This window comes from Sinohyriopsis cumingii, chromosome 1 (assembly GCF_028554795.1).
Source record: "Sinohyriopsis cumingii isolate HCF-2022 chromosome 1, ASM2855479v2, whole genome shotgun sequence".
Lineage (NCBI taxonomy): Eukaryota > Metazoa > Mollusca > Bivalvia > Unionida > Unionidae > Sinohyriopsis > Sinohyriopsis cumingii.
In genome coordinates, this window is record NC_142961.1 from 101,905,906 (window position 1) to 101,925,759 (window position 19,854).

General features: G+C 34.8%; 2 protein-coding genes across 4 annotated transcripts in view; both read left to right on the top strand.

Moving 5' to 3' along the window:
- Window positions 1-19,854, top strand: part of LOC149807452 (heparan sulfate glucosamine 3-O-sulfotransferase 1-like) — a 219,137-nt gene that overhangs the window by 159,676 nt on the left and 39,607 nt on the right. The gene's annotated exons all lie outside the window — the stretch shown is intronic.
- The window catches only part of LOC149807454 (heparan sulfate glucosamine 3-O-sulfotransferase 5-like), a 125,461-nt gene that overhangs the window by 84,607 nt on the left and 21,000 nt on the right, over window positions 1-19,854 (top strand). The gene's annotated exons all lie outside the window — the stretch shown is intronic.

A 19,854-nucleotide genomic window follows, 5' to 3' on the forward strand; every position in this document is an offset into this window, starting at 1 on the left:
GTAGCTTCTTGAGGGTCGGTGGTTCTTTCTGGGGATTTCCTGGGTTCTTCCTCCACCATTAATACTGGCAGCCATGTATAGCCTATCATGTGCTGAAAAATGGCATTAAACCCTACAACAACAACAACGACCTAAGGATACACTAAGGCACCATCCTGGCCTGGCCTTAGTGAATATCAAATCTGTGACTATAATTACAAGTCTTGTGTTCTATCAACTAACTACCATAGTTTCTGCATAAAATCTGAGTTAACACCAACTATGCATGCATTGATGAAGGTCCCATTATTTGTTATTTACATAAATTATGCATATATTGATGAAGGTCCCCATTATTTGTTATTTACATTAACCATGCATACATTGATGAAGGTCCCCATTATTTGTTATTTACATAAACCATGCATACATTGATGAAGGTCTCCATTGTTTGTTATTTACATAAACCATGCATATATTAATGAAGGTCCCCATAGGATATTAGTTTACATCAGCTATGATGAAGGTCACCACTATTTTTTTTTCAGGATGTTGCTTAAATATGCAAGCACAGTTACTGGATGAACTGTACTGTTTTACTGTTTTCCAATTATTGGTTTCAGATAGTTCTTTCAGTACAGAAGTCATCTTTGGTGTGTACTACATTAGTATATACCATAATATGGTTAGTAAACACAATTAGGTATCATTTCTTATCAGAGAGATTTGAGAAGAGAATAAGAACATTTAATTTAGAGTGGTCCAACATCTTAATGTGAGCCATATGGACCAAATATGTAAATTTCATGGGCCATATGTGATATATATCGTTTAAGGTCCATGGGCCTACTGATGGAACACTCTTCTTTAGATTATACAGGGGACCTTCAGTAAGCAAAGTGGCCTGTGGGCTTGTAGTTGTGCAACTCTGATTTACTACATACAGGGGAGCTCCAGTAACTAATGTGGCCCATGGGCCTATAGTTGGGCCACTCTGATTTAGATCACACAAGGGAGCCACAGTAGCTATGTTGGCAGAGCATCAGACTTTTAATCCACAATTGGGGGCTCTATACCAGCCCAGGCTACATTATAATAAATTTTGTCAATAGTTTTGAAATTAGTTGAGTTGACCATGGCAGTAAGATAAATACTTGGTTTCTAAAATAAGATTGCTTATAATATGTGTTAGTTGAGTTGACCATGGCAGTAAGATAAATACTTGGTTTCTAAAATAAGATTGCTTATAATATGTGTTAGTTGAGTTGACCATGGCAGTAAGATAAATACTTGGTTTCTAATATAAGATTGCTTATAATATGTGCTAGTTGAGTTGACCATGGCAGTAAGATAAATACTTGGTTTCTAAAATAAGATTGCTTATAATATGTGCTTTTAAAACTGAGAGATTGAAAAAAAAAATTAATCAGGTTCCATGCAGTCCATCATAAACATGTCTTAGACTCTCATCAAAATTAGAGCCAGTTAAGCAAAATAGCCTTAGAATTAAGAAGTCAATGCAATGAATAAGAGGCCAAAGTGGATTTGGTATTGCTCATCTGACATACATTTGTCTGAAAGGCAAAGGTAGTAATAAAACAGGTGTTGTGGTCAAAAGATAAACTTGTCAGGATAACAAAAGGCAAAGGTAGTAATAAAACAGGTGTGGTCAAAAGATAAACTTGTCAGGATAACCTCCTGCAATTTGGTTGATATTGGTGATATTTAAAGTCTTGTTAATCTATGTTTTTTTGCGAATAACTTCATCTGAAATATTCAGTGCATTGGAAATATATGTATGAATGTTAAAGGCATTCATGCCAGGACCCTGCTTATTACATTGTTTCAGATTTGGTAAGGCAGATTTGGACACAAAGTTATGCTATGGGAGCTTGGAGCTCAAATGGACACAGACCAGAAGAGCTAATTTTTTGGCAAGATGTTCATCCGACATCCTCTTTTCATCCATTTATCCATTACCATAAGCTTCTTATTACTACTCCTCCTATACAACTAGGGAAATTGCCATTCACTTGACACATACATTCATTCCATCACCTAGTTGGTCCTAAATGAATATAGTGCAGCCTCAACATCCAATATGGCCACCACAATGTCCATCTTGAAAATTTTGTTATCCCTGCTCCTTCTAATAGTCATACCAACAAGGGGTTTTCACTAAAGGACTACTTATGATGTCTTGTTGGTTTTAAATAAAAATTGTGCTGAACTGACATCCAGTATGGCCAAAATGGAGACAAAATAAACAGGGAACAGAAAAAACAAATGTAAGCATCTATTATTGTTGTGTCAAGTACATATTTCAAACTTGACTTAATTCTCTAAAAAGAGAGCAACAACTATAAAAATGTAAGCAACTAAAATTAAAAGCTTGTTCTTTGGGCTTTTTGTGTGCCATTTGTTTCTGCTAAGAATATGTGAATGTTGCGTATTATAGTTATTTCATTATATTTATATTTTTTCTTTATCCATAGTACATGCTTTTCACTAAGCAGTAGGAGCATGTATTGAATTCAAGACATCAGATCAATAAAACTGACCGCTCCAGTGGCCTAGTGGTTAGAGCGTCCATCCTGGATGAGGGAGGTTGTGGGTTTGAACCCCAGCCAAGTCATACCAAATACTTTTGAAAATGGTATTAACAGCTGCCTTGCTAGGCACTCAGTATTAAGAGGTTAGTGGTAGGACTGGTCGGCCTGTTGTCAGGATAATGTGACTGGGTGGGACATCATGCTACATGTCTGTGGCATGATGCCCCTGTGCTAGACATCACTTTAACTGCCACACTGCATACATGGTAGCGACATGACTGGAAAATTGTTAAAGCTAATTTAAAAATGTTAATCATATCACATCACATCACATCACATCAATAAAACTAAAGTTGGATTCAAATTTCATCCATCTGAAATGCGGGTAACTGTAGACATATTATGTTCTGACTCAAGTTTATGTGTTGATGTTGGTGTGTTATTATTTAGGTAAATGCATTCAAATTTGAACAGATTTATTTGGTCAGCATGTCACCTTCTCTCACTGGAAATGCCAGCATTGTAGAATATTAATTAATAATTGCATTACAGAACATTAGTCTTACAAAACAGAAATTAATGGTTGGCAAATGCAAAATATGCATCTTCATCTTTATCCATTTTAGGAGTTTACCCAGACTGATCCAGTAATCTTTTTGGATAAACAATCACTTCAAAAGCTATACCATTTCAGACAATGTCAATACTTAACATGTTACAAAACCTGATGCTAATCAAGTCTGTCTGCTGGCTAATCCAGTCCATCTGCTGGCTAATCCAGTCCATATGCTGGCTAATCCAGTCCATATGCTGGCTAAGCCAGCAGCATTATCAGATTGTGTTATCCAACGCTACTTGTATTGAAATATTTTTTCAGTTAACATTTAACATTGATATTTATGATATGTATTACCAATATATAGTGCCAACATTTTGAAACATTGTTCAGTTATGTTTGAAATTTTTGATTATTTTTAGCCAACCTTGCTTTGGGTTATACAGGTCATTAATAAGATTGAAACTTGACTACAGCTCTATTGGGTCAGCTTTGAAATCTTACCTGTGGATTCTCAGTCCAATGCACAATTAGGGACTTTGATTCTATGTAGGATACATTTACAAGTTCACTGTTGGAAAGCCACTATGCTGAGGCAAATCAACAATGACTTTATCTCACACAAAAAAATTGGCACTTAAGTATCCAACCAGACTATCTTTTTTTTTCACCATCTTGAGCTGGTTGCTGGATAAAGCCTCAATTTTTATTGAAGAAATTACAGCCATACCAAAAGCTTTGAACTTCAATGAAACCTTTCAAAAAGACAGTATCATCATCTTTTCAGATTTCATGTCCAAGCCTTGCAAAATCTTTAACATGTTAATATCCCATATATTACAGAAACACAACATTTTCATACAACCAGGGAAAATTATTATGTGCCATTGTCTGCATAGTCACATTGCGTATAAAAGGGCAGATAAATCATCCAAAGTTTCATTGCAGTCACTGATCTTGGAAAGGAAGATTTCATTTATTGACTTAGAATACTGTATACATCAGCATGTTCAGCATGCTTGGCAAAATAAGGGGAATAATAAACAAACTTAAGAACATCAGACTCACTATTGAAGAGTGGCATCCCTCATAGACCAAGGAGTAGATGGCCTTGTGTTGACAGCCTATTGGACACACATACCTGACTGATTCATACCTCCTGCAAGCCAAACCTCAACCAGCATGCATACTATGCCAGTGTCCACTGACATTCTTGTGGAGCATGTCCATTTCCACTCAGTAATAACTGCTTGAAGAGACTGTATGAGGATGTACTACCCCAAACAAGCACATGACTTTTTATAGGAATGTGGTTTATACAACAAATTTTAATCATGTTTTAAGGATTTGTATTTGAGTTTTAGATATAGCCTTTGTTCTGACATTAGAAATTTCTAGAAATGAATTTTATTTACAGTTTGATGAAATATTTCCATTAAGATGACCATCATCCAGGTCCTCATACTGTGTCTTCAATTTTTATATCAGGGTTGTTTACATCAGAATTATTTATTCTCATCTATATTTTCAGTTGTGTTTGGATTTAATTTGAAAGGAATCTTTTACTTAAATTATTCATTGGAATTAAAAAGTGCTCATTAATACTTGCAGACTAAATCACTATTTTGGGATTATTTTGGATTCTTTTAGAGACATTTTGGATTATATCTTTGTGAAACAGCAAGACTCTTAGCACATCAGCACTATTCCAGGCTATTGATACAATTGCACATTCAAGATTGGAATTGATGCTGAACACCTTTGTAATTCATTTGGAATACTCTATACTTTTGGACTTGTGATACAATATTTAGGACTAATTAGAATTTAATTCACAATACTTTAAGTTCTTTTCAGATTTTCACATTGTATTCTAGGGAAAGAAATCATTTGTTGAATTTTACTAAACTTGTTGGTTTTCACTCTTTTCTGTTAGTTTAAGATCATAGAGTTAAGTTGTAAGATACTTCTTAGCCACATCTGTGTTGACGTGCCATTAAACACTACTGTATAGATACATACATCAAAGGATTCAGAAAAACAGAGATGCAGTTTTCAAAGTTTTTTTCAGGAGTGAGCTGGTGTTGGTAGAAAGGACTATTCTTGTCTTCAGGGCAAATTAATTCCTTTTCAATTCAAATATATCTTTAATTCAGCACAGTTAAGTTTCAATCCATTAGTTTGTTTGTGTGCTCATCCGTTATAAAATTTTGTTTCTACCTTCCACTTTATTTCATCTCAAAATCCTTCTCTTCTGCTTCAGGGAATCCCTAATTCTTCATCTGCCAACTAGGGTTGTGGCTTTTATTGAATAAAATGTCAGTTGATCTGGCAATGATCAATTTATGTTAAAGTTTAAACTGTTCTGTTGGTTTCAATTTCAAATTATTTTGCACATTATTTTAAGGCAGTATGATACCTGATAAAGTATGTTTTTCTTAACGTGGTAAGTAGATCTTTAAATCCAAGTATTTGGTTCTGTTGAGCCATAGAAAAGCTTGATGTAGCAATCACTTTGGCATCTGTATGTTCTGTATGTATGTGTGTCAAATTGTACATCCATCCCACTCTAGATTAAGTTCAACAATAAATTTTTACTTTATTTTTATGTAGTCATTTCTCACAAAATAAAGGCATGCTCAGAAGGAGGGGGTCTTTTGTGCTTGTATAAATTGATCAAGGTTTAGACCAGTTTTATCAAGGTATAGAAATTTTTTTCAAGGTGTACAATGGTCATGTCAAGGTATGCAACTGTCTTGTCAAGGTGTACAACATTCTTGTCAAGGTGTACAACAGTCTTCTCAAACTGTACAACAATCTTGTCAAGTGTACAACAGTCTTGTCAAGGGTACAACAATGATGTCAAAATGTACAACAGTTTTGTCAAGGTGTACAACAATTTTCACAAATGTTCAACAGTCTTGTCAAGATGTACAGCTGTCTTGTCAAGGTGTACACCAGTCATGACTGAGCATCATAAACATACTGTTAATCAACATATGAAAAATACAGCATCATTTACCCAGGTTACTCTTTATGTTTGTTTTGTTTTGTTCCAAGATAGCTGGGCAAGTGAGTCTTGTGTGCAAACAAGAAGTTTGGCTTCAGAGCCTACCAAGTTATAAATGTCTGCCCGAGGGTATCTGGAAAACCTTCCTGCCACATGCAATTATCCTTATATATTCCATTCTTTATACTACATGCAGGATAACCATCAAAGTTTTACTTTTAGTCCCTCAGAAATATAGAGTAAATAAGACAGTCCAACTGCAAACTGCACAGACCCAGATCTGCCATTGCATAATGTTTGGCAAATCTGGTTCTGTGTGGTTTGTTAGGAGTAATCAGTAGAACAAACAACATAGATCCAAATCTGCAGGTCCATTATGATTTGGCAGATCAGGATCTTTGTTGTTTGCAATTGACTAGACTTACAAGTGCAGGTGTACAGTAATTAATTGCAGAGGTTGTGTAAGGCTATTTATTGAATCTCACCTATTTAACAAGACTCCCCTAACAGTGACCAGTACTGATACAGACCAGCTGCTAAGGGTGTCTCCAGATATCAGAGTCTATACTGTCTGTTTACCCTGTTATTTAAAGAAAACAGTGCTGAGGCTGATCTACCTACATTATGCGAATACATATGTAAGCATTTATGATTATCAACTCTGACATATGTTCCCCTCTCCTTAAAAGGGGTATATCCTTGATGATCAGGTAGGTTGAATGATTCTGACTAAACTTTGCGGCCTGTTAAAAATGATATCTTGATTGTCAGGGAGATTTCCTGATTCACACAAAATGCTTCTCCTCAAAAAAAAAAAAAAAAAGGAAAAATATGGAAACCTTACTAAGGTAAAAAGAAAAAATCTCAACAGTACAAATCACATTCATAATACATGACACTGCAGAACAATCTAGCTTCACATTTCAAAATCAGGGCCCTGGGTACCCAAGTGGTCTAAAGCATTCGCCTTTATTGATCACCGACATCTTACCACAGTCTGTGTGGGTTTGAGTCTCAGGCTTGGTGAACGTAGTTATGTGAAAAAGCTTTTCAATAGCTTCATGTGGGTCAGTGGTTCTTACTTGGATTTTCCTGGGTTCTTCACCACCAGTTAGACTGGCCAACCTGTATTGCCTATCATGCACTGAAAAGTGGCATTAAACCCCAAACAAGAACATTTTAAATCATGCTGCAATGCATATGTACATAAATACATACGTTAAAATGATATACATACATGCACATATAAAGATTTCAATGAATATATACCAGGGTACAAAAAATCCATTGCCTGGGCAACTAAAAATTAATACTGGGCAACCATTTTTCCTAGTGTGAAAGCCCAGCCAGCTGGCTACTAAAATTTTGTTAAAATATGATTGTGTTTTAAATCATTATGAAACTTTATATATTTTCTAATCCAAAGATTTGATCATTGAAACACCATTCTGGGGACCTGTTTCAGGGTGTCAAAATTGTCTACATGTATATCCTTTTTTGAATGTTGGATGGATGAGAGGCTACACTAATTTATTGGTTTTGGCTACTTATTATTTCATTAAGTAATCACAACTCATACTATGAAACCCTCTTGGAGAACCCTGCAAACCCCTCAGGGAGAACCCTACAAGCCCCTCTTGTAGAACCCTGCAAGCCCCTCATAGAGAACCCTTAAAGAAAGAATATTTACTAATGTTTGTCTTTTGACCACACATGGACATATGATAGTGGTTTCTAAATTCTTCATCTTCAGCTAGACACACTGAATGCCTATGATCTGGTATGTGTATTACACTTTCTCATTGGTCTGTTAAAGAAATGAGCACTTGCTGTAGAACATGTGACAGTTGCTTCTGTTGGCTAAGTGTGGTAAAGAAATATGGCAAGTTTAAATAATGAACCAATCACATTTTTTGGGGTGGTGGCTAAACAAAATTCCAGTGTGGAAAGTTGACAGATTCTGGACAGATTAGACAGAGGTTTAATAGTGTCAGATTAACAATAACTTGATATAAACTCAGACAAACATAAGATATGGACAAGTTTCTGCTCTCAGGGGTGGCTGAAAAGCTGATGCACAAGAAGACACCATCAAAAAAATAAAATAGTTATGTTATCTTTTATTTGTTACTATCAAGTAGATAGATATGCATAAAAATTTGTGTGAGACTTTTGTTTAGCAGGACTGATGGTGAGTTACAAGCATTGTGTGCCATCAGGACTAGTTTGTGAAAAATATTGATTAAGCAATCATTCAGGGTAATTACAGCTAATATTATTGGACAACAAGAAAATTCTGCAGGGCAACCAGATTTTCAAAATTTTTCACAGTGCTAATCAGCCACACATGACATGTCAAGATGAAAATAATCCATATATTAAAACATGCTTAAAATGATACACATAAATTTAATTTTACAAAAAGTAATTTTTAAGATAAAGCCTAAAACATAAATCTAAAAATCTGGGAAATTAAACAATTTTAAAAAAAAAAGACAGCAAGACTTTTTTAAAAGAGCAATTAAAACACACCACTCTGGTGGCCTAGCGGTTAGAACGTCCATCTTGGAAGCAAGAGGATGTAGGTTTGATCCTCGGCAGAGTCATACCAAAGACTTACAAAAATGATACTAATAGCTGTCTCACTTGGCGCTCAGCATTAAGAGGTTAGTGTTAGGACTGGTCAGCCTGGTGTCAGGATAATGTGACTGGGTGGGACATCATGCTACATGTCTGTGGCAAGAAGCCCCAGTGCTGGACATCACTATAAACTGCCACGCTGCATACATCGTAGTGATATGACTGAAATATTTTTAAAGCTATATTAAAAATCATAATCACACACACACACACACACACACACACACACACACACACACACACACACACTTAAATCAGTGGTGTCAGGAAATGTGAGGACACATCAGACAAACAAGCTTAGGTGGTCAAGTCATTAATGCAATTCAATTGTATTTACCATATTTATAAATGTCCTAACATGATAACACTTTTAGCCAATGGTCTGTCTATCTAGACTTCCACTCTTCTCTTTGATACCACTACTGAACTGCAAACACTTTGACCTGAAGAGGTAGTTTGACTGTTTGCAAATGGAGGATTAGGTTCATCAAGTCATTGTGTATGTCAGATTGTGTCTATTGTCTCAAAAACATTTTATCTTCCTGCTGCATATTGATAGAATCAAGTGGAAAGCTATGCAAATTTTTATATCTTGGTACAGAGTGGTTACAGTGACTTGGCTGTACCTGCACATAGGTAGAGAGTTTTACCTTTCTTATAGGGGAGTTTCTTTGATCACACCTGGCCAGATTTAACTTGTCTGCAATAGGTCATGACTGAAACAAATGTTTGTTTTCCTGTATTTGTTATGGAGAAACAAGAAGACGTGTGAAAAATTGTACATATTCATAGAGCTTGGGGAGAACAAGATGTACGAGGACATTATTTTGCAGCAGAAAATATTACACTGCAATTGTGAAAGAATTGCATGCATGTACAGGTAAGAACAGCATTACAATCACTTTGGCATCCATGCGTCTGTCTGTACATACATACTTTGGCTTCCATGCATCTGTCTGTACATGCATACTTTGGCATTCATGGGTCTGTCTGTACATACATACTTTGGCATCCATGCGTCTGTCTGTACATACATACTTTGGCATCCATGCGTCTGTCTGTACATACATACTTTGGCATCCATGCGTCTGTCTGTACATACATACTTTGGCATCCATGCGTCTGTCTGTACATACATACTTTGGCTTCCATGCATCTGTCTGTACATACATACTTTGGCATTCATGCGTCTGTACATACATACTTTGGCATCCATGCGTCTGTCTGTACATACATACTTTGGCATTCATGCGTCTGTACATACATACTTTGGCATCCATGCGTCTGTCTGTACATACATACTTTGGCATCCATGCGTCTGTCTGTACATACATACTTTGGCATCCATGGGTCTGTCTGTACATACATCTGTTCATACCTTAGATTAATGCATTTATTAAGGTTTATTTTACTTTCCTTTAATATGTATGAAAGGTTGGCTTGACATAAAAGCCATGGCCACCTGTTTATTTTAAGTAGTTTCTACCTTCTTTTTCTCATTTTGTGTAACTGAAAGAAAAATTTCTTTTCATCTTATAATGTGTACAGATATTTCAAAGTGAAATCCTGGAAAGGTTGCATGCATATTCTGAGTTTTCAAGGTACACATGACTGAACTTAAATAACATTCTCTGTACATCTGATCTTGAATTCTTCAAAGTTTTGAGACTGTCTGAGAATTTACATACCAATTTCCAGATCCATTACAGTAGTCACTCATTATAAATCCCTTCATATGCTGCTGCTCTTCCAATAACACAGGTATTGTGATGGATACCGTACATAGGTTACTACATTATGTTTTATCATTGTTAAATTTATTTCAATTGAAATTTAGTTCTCTACTAATGAGACCCAATTTGTATGCAGTTTCACATCATTGTAAACCATATTTTTGTGTTTGTATGGATTATTATAACACAGTCATTTGAAACATCCTCAACATAAGGTTCCCTCATTTATAATGCAGGTAACTTATGTGGTTATGGTGTTATAATGGGGGAGCTATGTAGCTGTCAAGCTTTTGGTGATTATTCTGTCAAATTTTCAACTGTGTCAGTTGTATGTGCTTCCTTGTAAGTTCAGTCCAAATGCAAACATCATAGACCCTGATTTGCCATCACATAATTCTCCAGCAGATTGTGGTCTATGTTGTTTGTTCAGCTGATTACTTCCAACAATCTGCGTGGGCCCAGATCTGCAAGTACATTGTACAGCAGCTGGTGACAAATAATGTAAGTTATGTTTTAGGAGAAAGAATCTTTTGAGAGCTTATCATTGTTGTAAGTGAGAAAAAAAATAGAAAAATTATTTTATTGACGGAATTTCAGTCCTTTAACAGCCTTGAATTTGGAATACTCATTACTAAAATTAGCACTTGACTCTTTGGTGCGGAATTGAAAGCACATGTTTCAAACACATGCAGGTTCAGAAAATGCAATGGCTCATATCATTTCCTCTACATGGAAGCTGACATAAGGTTTCATCTATACTGATAAATATAGGTTTGATCATGAGCACTCAAAAATTTTAAGTTATTGAATTTTTAATATCTTGGTGTTTGCAGAGGTTTACTATGGGAACTGAATTAGTACGATGAAGGCTGGTGAAGAAAGAAATCCTTTACTTTTAAAGTTTTATGAATACCAGGACCGGATTTTAAATAACATATGAACATCAGAGAGAGTTTGTTGAAAGGATTAGGTCTGCAAAAATTATCTTGTTAATTGAGGATGGAAAGAAAGTAATGCAATTATCTGGTTTCTTATTTAGACACATTTTTAGGAAATGTGATGCCAATACTTACTTTTTAAACAAGTGCAACTGCTCATACCCAAATCTGCCATCACATAATGCACCAACAGATCTGGGTCTGTGCATTTTGTTTGGAGTAATCAGTAAAACAATCAACATAGACTCTGATCTGCAGGTGCATCATGCTATGGCAGATAAGGATCTTTGTTTTTAGTTTGACTCAACCTATAAGTGAGCAGAGATGGTATTTAGTCCTTTGGCAAGAAATAGTTTAGAATTGTAAATTTATGATAAGATTTAGAAGTTAAGTTATGGTTAGAGTGTAATGTGTAAGGACTGATCATTTATGGGGGTGGGGAGCCTTGAATGGGGGGGGTACCTTTTACATCAAGAATTTTTTCATATACTATAATAGATATAATTCATTCATTCAAGCTAATTCTGAGCCATACATTAAAAAAATCTAATTGCCCTGCCTCACACAAATTAAATGTTCGGTCTCTAAGTAACGAGTAACAAGTACGAGGAATCTTTTCACCTAATGCGTATGTAGGTTATATGAAGGTCCACCTTGTATTGAAGTTGAGACATTTTCCTCCTTTTGTATAAGCCTTTCACTTTTCAGCTTTTCAGTTGGAAGAGAATTAAGGACTATCAGAAAGCTATTTAAGTGACCATAAAATACGGATTATTTCAAGTTGATTAACCACTTTCATTACAATAGCAATTATTTATAGAAGGAACAATTTTTTCCCATTTAAAGAAAGCCTGAAAGTTGCTATTCCTGGTATCATTGGTAATCATACTTGGTTTAGCCTTGTTTGGATCATCCCAGTACTTTTCACAGTCCTTCATGTGGCAAATGCAAATGACCAAATTGCCTTATTTGAGGTTCATTTTGGAGAACTCAAGATGAGTATGCTCATTTAATTTGTCATTAACTCCTGCTCATTGAGTAGGAGAGCTTATGTGATGACTTTTGACCTTGGACATCCAGCATCCATTGGAACTTGTTTGCTGTCGCTTGCCGGAAACTACTGTGAAGATTGCCACCAAACATTACATACATATTCATCCCAAAATCTGGTTGTTCTGCCATTTGGACATCCAATTTGGCAGTATTACAGGTTTCCAGATCAAAAACTGTAGTCGCACATTTTGATATGCTTGAAAATCTTATTATTCTTAAATGGATGGTAATATGAAAAATGAGGTTATCAATGAAAGACATTTTATGGTCTCCAATTGTCCTATCCCCGGCCGAGTCACACCAAAGGCTTACAAAAATGTTACGTACAGCTGCCTTGCTCGGTGTTTAGCATTATGAGGTCAGTGATATGACTGAAAAATTGTTAAAGCTACATTAAAAATCCAAATCACACACACACACATACTGTCCTAAATAAAAATGGTGCTGACCCGACCTGAGAGTCTTGTTTATGTGTAATAGTTGGTCTGAAATGAAAATGATGCCAGTGTGATATCCAATATGCTGCTATGGTGGTCATTTTGAAAATGCTGTTCTCACTCCTTCTCCCAAACAGAATGGTTATACTGACATGTTGTTTTCACTAAAATATCTTATATACTGCCTAAACAAAAATGGTGTTGAACTAGCTTCAAATATGGTTACCATGGTGGTAATCTTGAAGCTCTTGTTAATCATACTCGTACATTATAATGGCATTGATTGGTCCCCCCAAAAAAGGATGCATATCTGACACCATGGCAACCATATTATATATAAATCTTTTTAACACTACTCATCCTGGGGTTTTCACCAATAGACTTCTTATGATATTAAGTTATTCTTAAATGGAAATGGTTCCATTTTTGCATCAGATATGGCTAAAATGTTGTTATTTCTACTCAGTCTCCATGGATGGCTATGTAAAGAATATTTTAAAAACAAAAATCTTGTTATGATATCTGCTTGGCCCTAAATGGAAATGGCACTGATATTTTACATCCAGTATCGAATTCTCTTTGCAAAGCATATATAAAGAATTAATTTTACTGTGTGCTGTCAACTGTATTATCTAAGATGTACATGTAACACAATACACAAATTCATCTCTAAAAAGCTAATGACTGCTTTGCTCACATATTACCATAACTATCATTAAAATTTACATGGCTACATGAATGACCCACCAAGCTACATAAATGACCAACTGTGCTACATAAATGACCCACTGGGCTCATGACTGGTTGCTGGGCCAACACAGCATGAGTAGAAAAAAATACAGTCAGGAAACATACACATCTAGTTGTTTTTATTAAATCAATTTTCCCTCTAACAGAATTTCTGTAATACCATAGTTAAGAGCTACCTTCTAGGCTAAAATATAAATTTTATTGAATCTTGATATATGAAAAACATGGACACCCATAAATGTATTGAATCTGACACCTGAAAAACATAGACATCCATGATGCTGAAATACCTTCATTACTAACTAGATAATTACAGATTGATACATTTTCAAAACCCTACAACGATAAACCAAAAATACCATTGAAATTCAAAACTGTTCTTAATTTTAAGAGATTAAATTTAGACAGGTCTCATTTTATTCCATGTGCACATAATAATTAGTATATGAAAATATTGGTACACATATAGTGTATGAATAAAATAGTACACATATAGTGTATGAATAAAATAGTACATGTAGTATATTGTATGAATCAATTGTACTACACATATGATAGTATATTAATAAAATAGTACATATTATAGTGTATGAAAAATATTACACATAGTATAGTGTATGAATAAAATTGTACACATTGTATAGTGTGTGAATAAAATATTACATATAGTGTAGTGTATAGATAACAAATAGTACACAGTCTAGTGCATGAATAAAATAGTACACATTCTATTGTGTATGAATACAATAGTACACAGTATAGTTTATGAATAAAAAATGTATTTATAGTATAGTGTACAAATAAAATAGTACACAGTATAGTGCATGAACACAATAGTACACATACTATAGTGTATGAATACAATAGTACACATATTATAGTTTATCAATAAAATAGTATACATAGTATAGTATATGAATAAAATAGTACACAGTATTGTGTATGAATAAAATAGTACACATACTATAGTGTATAAATGTGATGTGATTTTGATTTTTAACGTAGCTTTAACAATTTTTCAGTCATATCGCTACAATGTCTGCAATGTGGCAGTTTATAGTGATGTCTAGCACTGGGGCATCAGGCCGCAGACATGTAGCATGATGTCCCACCCAGTCACATTATCCTGACACTGGGCTGACCAGTCCTAACACTAACCTCTTAATGCTGAGTGCCAAGCGAGGCAGCTGTTAGTACCATTTTTGTAAGTCTTTGGTATGACTCGGCTGGGGATCGAACCCACAACCTCCCGCATCCGAGGCGGACGCTCTAACCACTAGGCCACCGGAGCGGTGTAGTGTATAAATAAGATAGTACACATTGTATAGTGTATGAATAAAATAGTACACATAGTATAGTGTATGAATAATATAGTACACATAGTATAGTGTATGAATAATATAGTACACATAGTATAGTGTATGAATACAATATTACACATAGTATAGTATATGAATAAAATGGTACACAGTATCATGTATGAATACCAATTGTACACATGATATAAAGTGTGTGAATAAATTGTTACAGATTGTATTGTATATGAATAACATTGTACACATATTGTATAAATAAATGTGTGGTTATAATTTGGATGGCTCATAGTACGAATTTACTACTGTTTGTGTAAAACTAATTTCCTCCTCCCCCTCCACCTTTTTGTGAAATGTATAGTATTTGCATTTCTATCTGCCCATCTTTCATATTCTTGTTTCCACTCTGTAATTTTCAAGCCTGCTAAGATTCAGGGATGAAATATGGTATCATTAGAAGGTGTGTCATTTATTACATTGATTGCCTATCTTCAAGATAATAAATCAGTGGTACATAATTTTTAAATTTTCCATCACATCTGCTTCATAAGTTTAGAGCCATCTGAGAAATGATGGATGAAACCTGATGTTTTGATCACTTGAAGATTGTCACCTTCCTCATTTGGGACATCTTCAGAGTCATGGTTCAGTGTTTTAATCTTTTGTCAAACTTTTTTATTTCCCACTGCGCAATTCAAGCCATTTGAGATTAAAGAATGAAGTAACATTAGAAGGTGTCTCATGCACTATATTGGGGTGTCTCATGCACTATATTGGGGTGTCTCATGCACTATATTGGGGTGTCTCATGCACTATATTGAGGGTCCATCGTCAAGGTGGAGGTTAAGGGTCAGTATTTTAAGTTTTTGGTTGCGCTTTCTTTTCATTCTTAACAGGGTTCATTTTAGGCTGCATGACCTTTATCTTTTATCTTTGGGACAAGAAAGTTCAGAGTGAGGAAAATAAAGATATAGATTGTTACATGTAATTTCAGACTGATTGAATTGAGTGCATCCCAAGCTTACTGAATAGAATGTGCCTGTTGCCAAAGAAGCATATGCTGATCAGTTTCATTGGCTGGCAAAAACATATCTTACCAATTTTAACTGGTTTGGGTACCAATTGACATATCGCCAGTTGTCAATCATGCTGATTAATTAACCAATCAGCAAGCGTAAATTAGACACACCTCCAGGCATTGCTTTTGTTTGCCATCTTCCTCCAACAAGCTGCTTGTGGCAAAAATGAATTGATTATGATAAATATTTACAAATTTTGCAATGATTTGTTTATTTCCCAATGGGTAAGGGTGATAAGAAGTCAGTGGGGGCCTTATAATTATGATAGTTGATATCCAGATAGTCTAAATGGAGGAATTAGATTTATTCCTTTCCCAAAACATACAAAACATTGTAGGATAAAGAATTTCTTTTATGGTCGTGTGTAAGATCAGCTGAATATGGAAACAATTTATGTCAATACAACATGATTATTTGTATAAAAGTATGTAGAAAAGCATGTCCCGTTGATGACTTGAAGAAAAAAAAAGAAATTGAAATTGAGTAATGAATGTAAAAATAAGCCTTCTAGAATATGGGTGGAGAACCCCCTAACTTTCAGGCTTTGATATAATGTGTATGTTATTTTTCTTGTGTATGAAGCACTGGATTAATTTGAAAATTAAAAATTTACACTTTAATGTTGGCTTGTTCCAAAAATAATGATTTATGGTCTCAATCTATCAGACACTTAAGTGACTCTTTACTTTCTCATTGGGCTGAAGGAGGGGTGGGGATAAAAAAAATGTAAATAATAATGAAATACAAAAACAGTGGTTTCAGATAATTACCCTTCTATATATTAAGCATGCATTAACATGTTTACATCAACACACATCAACCACGGTAGAACTTTAAAATTGTTATGTACAAGAGAGCACTCCTAAACAGCAATTAGTTACAATTTTGTTATTGATTTTTAATTAATTTACTTGCAAGGCAGCATGTACATAAGCCAGATAAAATCAATAAGGATAGGATACTAAATACATTAACATCTTTTGGAGTGAATTTTGTTTTACATCAATAAGTTCTTTTGCAGCTATCAAATTGATTTATATTATTTACTGGGGAAAAAACACTTAGGTTATTAATTTATGAACTTGAATTTCAAATATAAATATTGTCTACTGATATATATATAATTTATGTAACTTTGTAATTTTAAATTTTTTTAGAATAAAACAAATCAGTTTTAATAAACATATAACATAACCTGAAACATATTTCTTTGTCAAATACTACATGTTTGTTGGAGGTTAACTGGTGGTTGTGTAGCGTGATTTTGTAGGTGGAGCGATCTATCATCTTGCTTAAGGTCAATTGAGAGCACATGGTCAGTGATCATTGATAGAAGCTGTAAAGAACAGAAGATGAAATCTTCAGCAAAAGCACTGCTGCACTGAGTCCAAGAAAGCAACTTAGAAATGGCCATAATAAATTCCTCAGGGGAATGGTTACTCAAGCATGATGAATTGAAATGCCAGTATGGAAGGCTTGTGATAGGAGAAACTGATAATGATTGCAGAAAATTCATGAACCCTGGATACAGTTCTTATAGGGAACAAAGAAATATAGAAAACTACAGTGCTTAGTTTGATTCAAAATAACTGTCAAAAAATAGAGTGATCCCCCCTTGCTGGAAAAATGAAGTTATTGTGCAAGAAATTCATCATGCAAGTGTCTGCAACAATCTTATGTATTGAATTTCCTGAATAAAGAAATAAACAAATAAGATCGATGCAAACCCTGCATTTTGTACTAGCAGATCTGGGTCTGTGTAGTTTGCAGTTGGAGTCATCTTATAAATGAGTATATACAGCACTGAAGGTCAGATCTGAAAAAAGCTGCACTTAAAAAGTTATTTTTTTGGCATTTTCATACAATTGAAGGTCTTAAGAAGAACAAACTAATGATATCAAAAACAATATAACCATAATTTATCTCCCTTGTTCCTCAGTTTATATTGAGTAATCTCCTGACTGGAGGTACATTGTTTCCCCCTGTACACTGGCATTAAATAAATCATGTCAGATTCATTTTTAATACAAATTTAATCCATAAAAACAACTGGTAACAGGACATCAGATATGTACTGTCCGTACAGATCCAACTGCAAACTGCATAGACCCAGATCTGTTATTGCAAAATTGTCCAGCAGGTCTGAGTCTGTGTGGTTTGCTAGGAGTAATCAGTAGAACAAACAACAAAGACCCTGATCTACTGGCATCATATGCTATGGCAAATCAGTGTGCTGTTTGCAGTTTGATTTGACTTATAAGTGAGTGTATATGATGTAGTGACACAGTTCCAAGAAAATCAGGATGTTAGACAAGTTTAAACAACTGCTTCTAGCTCTCCCAGGAGATAGGCTGGGATTGCATGCTGAATGAGTTATATTTAATGTAGTTTGACCAAAATGAGGTGGATGTTCTTGTTAAGGCATCTGTTTGTATTGTAGTCAACACCTCTTATATGCATAGCCTCGGGAACGGACCCAAGCTATGCATATAAACGGAGTATGCATTTAAGCCGAATTCATGTATATTTACAATGAAAAATGGGACCATACTTTCACTATGCACTTAGGCGATCTATGCAATTAAGCGATATGCATTTAAGTGGAGCCGACTGTACATGTATTACCGAACTGTGTCACAGAATCACTGTACTTGGATCCACTTCACTTGGCATTTATGTTAGAACTGTGTCACAGAATCACTGTACTTGGATCCACTTCACTTGGCATTTATGTTTGACATTAACATGGCAGGTGCTCCATAGAAAAATCGGGACTATTTTGTGATTTGACTTTGTTGAATTAATATCATTCAGGATATTTCCCATTTGCTTGCCAATTTTAGTTTTGTTTGCTATGAAAACTTGTATCATTTCATTTTCATGATGTTTATTTGGAACAAATTGTTCAGTAAACGGAGGTGTTTAATCCTTTGCTGTATGGAAATACTCAACTGACACTGAAAACAATTTGTCTGTTATTGTGTGAATTTATTTAGGCATTAGAATTTCTCTCTAGGGTTTTGCACTCTTAAACTGGAACAACAGAACTTGTCAAAGTAGCTCCCATGGTTAGTCAAGTGTATATTTGTTAAGTAGTTTTGTTGCATTTTCTTCCTAGCATTCAGTGGCCATTATTGAGATATTTTTCATTATGTGAATTTGCTTCTGCACAGCAGTGTAATTTCAGGATAATTTAATGCTTTAAAATCAGGTGAAATAATTATTATTTTATCAGACTTGTATACAATTTACACCTTGTTGCAAACAATGCAGAACTTGGCTTACATGTTGTGTTAGATAACACAGTGGAAGATTTAAGTCTGTGCTGTTGTTCTAATGTATAATGCACTCTAAAACTACACAGCACATCCAGATTGGCCATCAATAATGCACCACTAGATCAGGGTCTACATGATGGTTCTGCTCATGATATCAAGTAAACAGTGTAGGCCAGCTCAGTAGGCCACATCTGATCTGGATTTAGGCAGCTGGGTGCACTTTCTGAGAGTTCCTTGAAATGTTCAGAATATTTTGTTATAACCTTATTTTCTTTGAACTATCAATAACTTTAACTCCAATTGATAGACAAAATAATGTTATATTAATGACCTGAAGCTGCTCATGTGACTTGCTGGACACCTGCAGATATAAGTGTGTGATGTAACACAGGTGAATAACAGAGACCTTAAAATGTTGAAGGAGAATAATTCTGCTGCTGAAGAAAAATCATATTATAAATCAGGGTATTCTTAGTGTAATCTCCTAATGATATCAAGGCATACTTGGATAAAGTTTATGGATGGAATTATCTGTC